An 8979-nucleotide genomic window follows, 5' to 3' on the forward strand; every position below is an offset into this window, starting at 1 on the left:
CTGGGCATTAAAGTCAATTAGTAGCAAAAACATCTTACCCCACAATCTCTAGGCACATCCCAAGAAAAAGAAATTCTCGAAAAAAAAGAAAGCAGAAAGAAAAGTTCTAGGTAAAATACACAAAATAGCAATGTTCGTATTGCGTGGCGATGAAAAAGCATCGCCATAAACGTGCTTTGTAAAGTGACAATGTTCAATGAACAATACAACAAGGAATAAGAATAAAATACATAAACACAACAAACACAAATAAAGTAAATAAACTGTGCTTTTCGACAAACACCATTCCTTCCTTCATGATTTCACTTCATTAACGCTTCAGAGAAGATTCCATTAGCGTACATCTCCGACTATATGAGCAGAGCTATGCGGACCTGACTACATAAAGCGGTTACACAGAATCGAATGAGGGTTGTCAAAATAGCATTAGCAAACCTCGAGTGACTACTGGTACGCATTCGTGCTGAGACCCGCTCAGTACAACTCTCGATTGCATGGATTGCTCATAATGCTAAGAAAGCGATTGCATGACATCAAGAATGGTTCGTCTTCTCAAGTGCAGGTCGTGTGGTGACGATTATATAGGATATTGAGGAGAAACGAGGCGCTCACCACCGTATATTCATTGGGATAGTGGAACATGTGAATGGGCACACAAATTCGAAATCTTCCACCTCTAGTGTGCGCCAATGTAAATCTCACAATAAAGCTGGAGGTTACGATTTTGTCCCACGACTCCGAGATCATAGCAGGTAGGAGGTTGAAGACACACGAGCTCAAGGGGTATCCGACCTAACTGGATGCAGAGCAAAACCAGTACAAGCTAACACGGAACAAAACCAATTGACACATTTCAAGGTTAACCAATTGACATTTTTCAATGTTTGCTCATATAAAAAGGATCGAGAATAAAGTCAATTTCGTATTAATCCACTTGGGATGCACCAACGCATTTTAGTGCAATTCGTAATCGTTAAGGTTATAGAACGCGTGTTAGCCTATACACTGACTTCCGGAGCCTAGCCAGTGATCAAGTCAGCGTTTTTATCCTCCCAGACAAGTCTGATTGATCAACTTGTCGACCCGGCGGGATGAACGGCTTGGTTGACACTGGGGCGGTTTCGAACCATCGACCATGTGGCTACGGCCGGCATCTAACCGACTATGCCACTGTGCCCGCTTGCTCATATGAAAATATAGGAATATATTAATGACTCAAAACACGTGCCGAAGAAGAGACCGAATCCGCCGACGAAAAATTAACGACGCAATGGCGGATTTCAAAAAAGTGGTGGGTAGGAATTTACTAGTTATGCCACCACAATCGCTATCCACGAGTACCGCCGTGGAACTACCCGTTTTGTTACGGAGAAGACTATATAAGAGGTAAATTTATAGTATATGTATATGATATATTTCTTTATTGACTACATATTACGTTTATTTATTTTTTTATTAACGTACGAGTGAAGGTTCTGCTTCCAGTTACTTTCTTGTTACTCACTTCATTGCATTTCAAGTAGCTCGACTACCTCCTGATGCGCGTCCCACGTAGAACAATGAAGGATAACTTGAAACCTGAAAGATAGGTGGATTGTGATCAAACGTAACTGATTTAATTAATTCTGATAATTCTAAATAATTAACTTAGCCTTAATTGATTGGTTCCATTTCAAGACCTCTACGGGTTTAAGCCTACAGCAGACGGAAGTACACCTACAGCAGGCAGATGTACAGTGGACAGTTGGTGCCTTTTATATGGTACCGAACCGTTTGAATGATTTTTCGTACTGTGATAAGACGTTTTTAAGGATCGATCACTTATGGTATTATTGATTTCTTAAGCTCAGATGCAGAAGATAGCGACGAAATTTTTTGTTGCTAAAAAATTTCAGGAACATTTTTTTCTAACAACTCAAGTACTCCAATAAAAACTACATGATTAACATTTCAAGATTTAAGTACATTTGAAATAAGGATCAACTAACGATCCTAACGATCCCGTGCACACCTCTTCAAGATCCAATACAGGTAGATCAGTTACGATTAAAGGCACCAGAGCGGTCTTGAACCATCGATCGATTATACAAGCACAGCTGAGCCTCTTACCGACTGCGCTACACCCAGCCATAGATCAACTAAATATATCATCGAAGTATATATTCATAACGAAACTCAACCATTTAACCAGCTACATTTTTAAAAAGCAGTCGCATAGAGCATTTTTTTCTTAAATTAATTCGTTGGAACATATTTTATCTCCCAAAATCAAACTTTTAGTATCCATTACTGAACAGTAATAGTTGCTCAGTTTCCCTATCGTTTGTACGACAACCACTACTCTTTCTAGTTTTCGGTGACTACATTTCTTCACGTTTTTTTTTTCTACAACAGCGGTATGCATGAAGAAAATTCTGGATGGGAACTCTGTCAAAAACCGTTGCGCTACAAGTCGAACCAGTTTTATATATAATCCAATCCTCGAAAGTACAGATATTCATGTGTACTATTAGTTACGATTGAGTAGATACATTAGAAATCTCTCAGAGAAGACTGTAATGCTTCATTCATCATTGCGTGAAGAAGTGGTTATTTATAGAAAACCTGTAGTTTAGATTTACAACGGTTCTTCGACACAATTCCACTCTAAAAGTGTTTGCAAACAAAACTAAAATAGATATTGAAGGAAAGAAAAAAGCTTTTAGAAAAACTATGCACGTGTTTTTTTTGCCTCATTTTTTTAGATTAGTAGACCAAGGGCAGCTTTTTAAAGGCTTTGAGCTATATCAATGATTCTCTTATTGAAACTACAAATTGAGTTCCCTCCCAAAAATTCCAACAGTACGCAAAAATAAGAAATATTTCAATTTTTGTGTTTCTATAACACTAAAAATAAATTGTTAGCTACTATTAGAGGGACAAGCCCTCGGTGGCGGATGGATGGAAAAAATTTTGGAAGACATGATTATTTTTTTAGAAAGAACAGGCTGGAAAAATGATGATTTTTGACAGGATCAATCGATAAACAATTATTAACTGTAGTTTGAAGGCATTTTCTAATTTTCTAATTCGATTATTTCTAAGGACAAACATATACGAACTTTCCTTTAGGACGTGGTACTATCTGAATACTATCTCCTATTCCCTAATCAAGAAAAAAAAACAAAGAAAAAATTTATTCTCCTAAAAAAAACTCTACTATTTGTCCACTTTGTAGTTAAAAATTGCGAATATAGTTTATTTCCATCTTTTATTGATGTGGTAAAAATCTTTATTCTCTTTATCTTTAACCATATTTAAAACAGAAATGTGCACTGACAGGATCAATCGATTCCTGATTCGATTCCGGCTTCCTCTTACCGAGTCCTTGTTATGGCCCTTTAAGAACAATGTTGATTCCAAATGTCGAAAGTAATGCTACAAAAATAATGCTTTTTTTCAAAATTTTTTCGGAATCTTTCTCACCCAAATTCAAATTTTCTCTCCGTAGGGCCCGAATGGGTTCCACTCACACACAATCCCAGAAACAAGAAATTCAGATAATTTCTTCTCAGAGCAGCTTCTGGAATGGAGTGGAGTTCGGAAATTTGGCTCGCTGCCAGTAAACCAAGTATAAGCTTTTGGACGAAGCAGAATAGTGTAGTTATCGAGTTTCCATGAACAAGGCTAACGATAACCTTTTCATTTCAAGTGAGCGAAAATTCTTCTGTAATTAACCTTCTGTAATTAATTAATTAACTGTAATTGATACTTAACCTATTATTAGTGACTTTTGCATTAGATTTATTTGGATTATTTACTATTTCTGTGGTATTTATTACCATATAGTTAACCGCGATAATAATTTGGTAAAAAAAAAAACTTCTGGATTCTTTCCATAAAGCCCTGTTCAAGAAAAATTTTAGATTGTATAGGTTCTTTTATGCAGAAATGATGCAAAGAAGTTTTTGGAAATAATTTTCAGAATTATTTTCTCCTTTTTTTCAACGGAATCCAACTGTGTAAACTTATGAATATCAAACTTTTATTATAAATTTTTTTGATAATTTTTTAAATTTTTTTTCTCTTCGTGTTTCGATTTCGTCGTTCCCTTCGTTTTTTTTGACAGATTCACAATTTATGAGAGCAAATAAAATGAGTGAGTATGTAGAAATGGATAAATATTACTTTATTTTGTTTATTATTCTATTTTTTTGTTTATTTATCGAATTTATTTTTGTATTTTTTTGATTATAAGAACTATCCCTTTAATTAATTTTATTAAATATTTCCCTTTAATTCTTCAACATTTTCTAAATCCTCAAAGAACTATTCTTCGGAAGTGTCGGAAGTAACGTATCCAGCATGTGCTTATTTGATTTTTATTGACCTCCTTGGGAGGTTTCAGTTCCCATCAATCAGCTGGATCGTTCCTGGATTTCTTCAACATTATCTGCCTAAACTCGCAACGAACTACGGATTTGTCGGAAGCGGTCAATGAATGCTAAGCACATACACTCTAAGCTAATGTTGTGAACAAATTTAGAGCATCAAGTATGTGTGACGGATTTTTTTTTTGCACTTCCTTAAGAGTCATTTAAAACGTGTTCTTCCTACGTCCTACCGTCTAGCCCAAAACTACTGAGAACTAGGCAAAAACAAGCATGATGATTTCTAACATTTTTTATGGGAGAAAAAATGAGAGAGAAAAAAACGAGTGTCGCGGTAGATTACACTGAAATAACTGCATCGTCGTTTTTTTCTCCTCCCATCCGATATCTCTCTACGTTTCGAGGATTGTAACTCAGAACTGAGGTGTCATAAAACATAATCTGGACAGGTGTGAGTTAATTCGAACGTTTTCCTTTGCATTACTCCTACTACTTATGTATTGTGATGATTGCACTTAACTACCATCATGTTAGTGCTTCAAAAATTCTAACTTCATATTATCCAGGAAATTAAATCCTATCCACAAAATATCCGGGAAATTGAATCCTAGTTTCGGGTTATCCGGGAAATTAAATCCCATTTTCGAGATTTAAGACTTTCGATTGATTTTTTGTTCAATAAAAATCTTAGTATTTGACGGGCTATGGGTCGTTTACATGTATAACTGTTCATGAAACAAAATATCCTTGAAATTTTGACTTTTTTCTCGAAATTGTTTCGAAAAGAAAATTTTTTCTCGAAGAATCTAAAATACTGATTTTTGGTCTGAAAAATGCATCTTTGGAAGAGGACAATTGGATAGTAATAGGATATATAATATATAATAATGATAATATATAAAATATGTATAATATAATAATAATATGACATATATGATATAATATTGTACAATGGTTTTTTTTAAAATAATTTTTTAAATGATCTAATGAATATAATGGTGATGATGTGAAGAATGCACTGGTAATAATGCAATGAATATAATAATATAATGGTTATTTTTGCACAAATATAATTATGTGGGGGGTTTCTCTCCAGGACGTAAAAGACGACGTGAAAAGAGTAGATTCAACAACAACACCAGCCCATTTAAATTTTTCCACGTTGAAACTCGAAAAATAAAAAGATATCCACAGATTGTAAGCTACAGAATGAAGATCTACAAGCTTCCAAGGGCCTTTCTTCTCCCGACCTTTCTTCTTTCTTCTTTCCGCTTTAAGGTCAGTGAAACTATCGAGAAAAAAAAAACCTCTGTATGCCTGTGAACTAGGTTTTTTCAGTTTTTTTTTATTCCAAGAAAAGATTTGATACATCCGGAAGAAAGGAAAACGAGAAATAGGGGCAACTAGATAGGTTTACAGGTAGGATTAGCTTGAATAACTCGGATTTTCCTAGAAAGCCGAACGTTTATTTTCGTTTGGCATCTATTTTATTCCTTAATATTTTAATATTTGCTTTTATTTCTACTTAAGCTAAGTTTGAACTCGTCCGAGATTCTAACCATTCGAGAAAATTCACAGCAATTCTTTTATTCACAATTTCTAAATTCTTTCTTTTATTTCTTTCACTTCTTTCCTTCTTTTCTTCTTTTTCAATTCTTTTATTCACAATTTCCGGGGAACAATCCAACTTCCTTCAATTATCGATCGGTTCCATCTTGCAAGAATGCGCGCTGCTGATCAAGGCCTTCTTTCACTGAAACGGTTCCATAGAGCAGCAAAAGGTCAAATTTTAACTTCCTGTAGCAATTTCTGTATCCATTCACTCTCATGCTATTGCCTGGAAGACGACTTAATGATTATAGGATTTTTTAGAATTATTAAAAGCGAAATAAAAGATCAGGATTCTTTTTCTTTAATTACTGGCTATATTTTTTTTCAGTTGAATACCATAATTTTTCTTCATAACGCGTATAAAATCCCGACAGAACCCATCAGTTAGCTTTAATCATCCTTAAAACGAAAAATCTTAACAATTTCCAATTATTGCATGTTCCAGAAAAGGAAAAATAAATAAATTTTGAAGCAAAGGAGAAAAAAAAAACTAAAAACGAACAAATTAACCACATAAATGCGACCCTCAACATCATCCTTGGTTACACTGAGAGCTGAACGGTTTTTTCCAACCTCTTAACAAAAATCACAAAAAAAATCCTAACAAAAATCCAAGAAAAAAAACCATTTTATTCTATCCAGACTTGATGAAAAGTGCATGTGTTAGAGGAGAAACCTGTCGTAGGTTAATGGATTAAATAAAATACATTAGTGACGCAATAAAAAATCATCCATCCATAAATTATCCAGAAATTACTTTTGTATCTTGATCATTTATCATGCTTTTGCTCTCAAAAGCTATTTTTTAAAATTTAATTATTTGATGTTTGAATGATTAAAATCATAAAATGATCAGAATTTGAATAGTTTAATAACGTTTGAGAATTGATCACTGAATTAAAGTAAAAATAATGAAATAAATAATAAAATAAATGATAATAATAATATAAAATAAAATAGTAAGAATAATAATAATAAATTAAATTTAATTAATTAAAATGATAGAATTTAATTATATAAAATTTGATGTATGACGTTTCCGAATGTTTTTCATGAAAAGATCCTCCGGCGCAAAAAAAGAAACTAGTGCTGCAGCTTATTGGAAGAAAACCACTGAAGTGAACCTAATAATTATAATTATAATTATTATAATTATATTAATTAACAATAATTTCAGTCATAAGCTTTTCAGGCTCTTTCTCTAGGATGCACTCAGCTTTTCTTACAAAGAATTGGAAAAGGAGGACAGATTAGGATGGTCATTTAAATGATCTTAAGTGATCTTCGTCAACTGCATTCTTTTCCAAATTCTTTTCCATCTTAGACCTAAAGTGTTCTGACATTTTCTAATGTCCAGAGAATCCATTAATGTTAGACATGGAGTGACGATGAGTAGTGGATACGAAGAAATTGGATGGAGAAGCTTGTTCGTGGATCTAATCGTGGAAAATCATGGTGTTTGTGGGGGGAGGGGGGCGAACTTTCGCGAAAATTCCTTTAGGATTTCCATCCCTCTCCATCTGTGGATGGTCATAGAACCATGGATGACCACATGGATGTCAGCCGTTTTACATGAAACAACCCGCTTACACCTACGCACATAAATAATAAGTATGAAAGAATTATTCGTCACTACAGCTAATGACTTCAGGTTCAGGACCGGTATCCCATTCCCATTCTATCTATACCTACCATCCCCTGAATCTTGCTTAATAATAGCAATTTCGTAGCGCTAACTAACATAATTTTTGCTCTGATACAGTAAATAATAAACAAAATAGTAAGAAACAACTTAGTGTCGGAAAAAAATCCAAACGATTTTTCGCTAGAAAAAAGCTCTCCTTCGTTGTTTTTTCTTTTCTAGTTTCTAAGCCTCTGAACACTTTTTCAACCGCAACCTCAGGCTGTTTTTGAGTACCAATTATTGATTTTTCCCGCATGTTTGGTGCAGTTTTGCCCCTTTCTCAACGATATGCCAATTTTCGGTTAGATCTCAAAGTGATAAGTTCAATAATATATAAAATATTCCTAGATTTTCATTTTACAACAAGTTACGACCGTGGCCGATGGTTCCGCACCGACACATTCACCATCTGTGTTTTTCGATGTTTATCATGCATAGTACTGTACATGGTGGCACAGAAGAGGAAAAGGGAAAGTTTTCTAAGTAACTCACACAAAAGTATAGAAAATTAAAAATTTATTGTTAAAAACAACTAGTAGAACACATATATTTTCAAATAATTAATTAACTGTTATCAAGTGTTACCAGTATTCTAACAAAAAAAAAACCAATTTCTAAAAATTACCAGTAAAACCGAGGTTTAATTAATTAACTTTTATTAAGTGTTACCAGTATTCTAACAAAAAAGAAGTCAATTTCTAAAAATTATCAATAAAATCGAGGTTGTAAGTAATCTTTCCGATCATTTTTTCCCTCAATAAACGCAAATTATGTTATTTATTGTATAGATTTATTTATTTATAATTATATTATTTATTTAGTTATTACATAAATTGAAAAAAAAATACAAGCGAAGCGATCAACCGAACAAAAAGACCGTAGACAGTTAGCGACCTTCGGAGATTTTTCCCCCTTCACCTCCAGACAGACATTGACGTCGGTGCAACCGATGAAGGCAGTGTGCATAGTTGTAGAGCACCGCGTTCGTGGTGTGACCTTCTACGATCCTCGGAGAAAAAAAAAACACACACACATACAACCACGAGAATTTCACTTGTCCTTGAATTTTTCTGGCCGGCTACGATTCGTATTCGTTATGCGCATCGTTTCATGAAATGGGTTTTGAATGCTTTTTGAATAGTTTTCTACTTACGTCCATCGGGCACATTTAACGAACGTCACATTCCATTCCACATATGTTTTTACGTACACCCACGTTTTTCTTGTTAATCCTTTTTGGGGGATTTAGGTTCAGATATTAACGTTCAACATTCCTAAACCACAATATTAGATTTTTAATTTTTTACTTTTTAA

This window comes from Necator americanus, chromosome I (genome assembly GCF_031761385.1).
Source record: "Necator americanus strain Aroian chromosome I, whole genome shotgun sequence".
Lineage (NCBI taxonomy): Eukaryota > Metazoa > Nematoda > Chromadorea > Rhabditida > Ancylostomatidae > Necator > Necator americanus.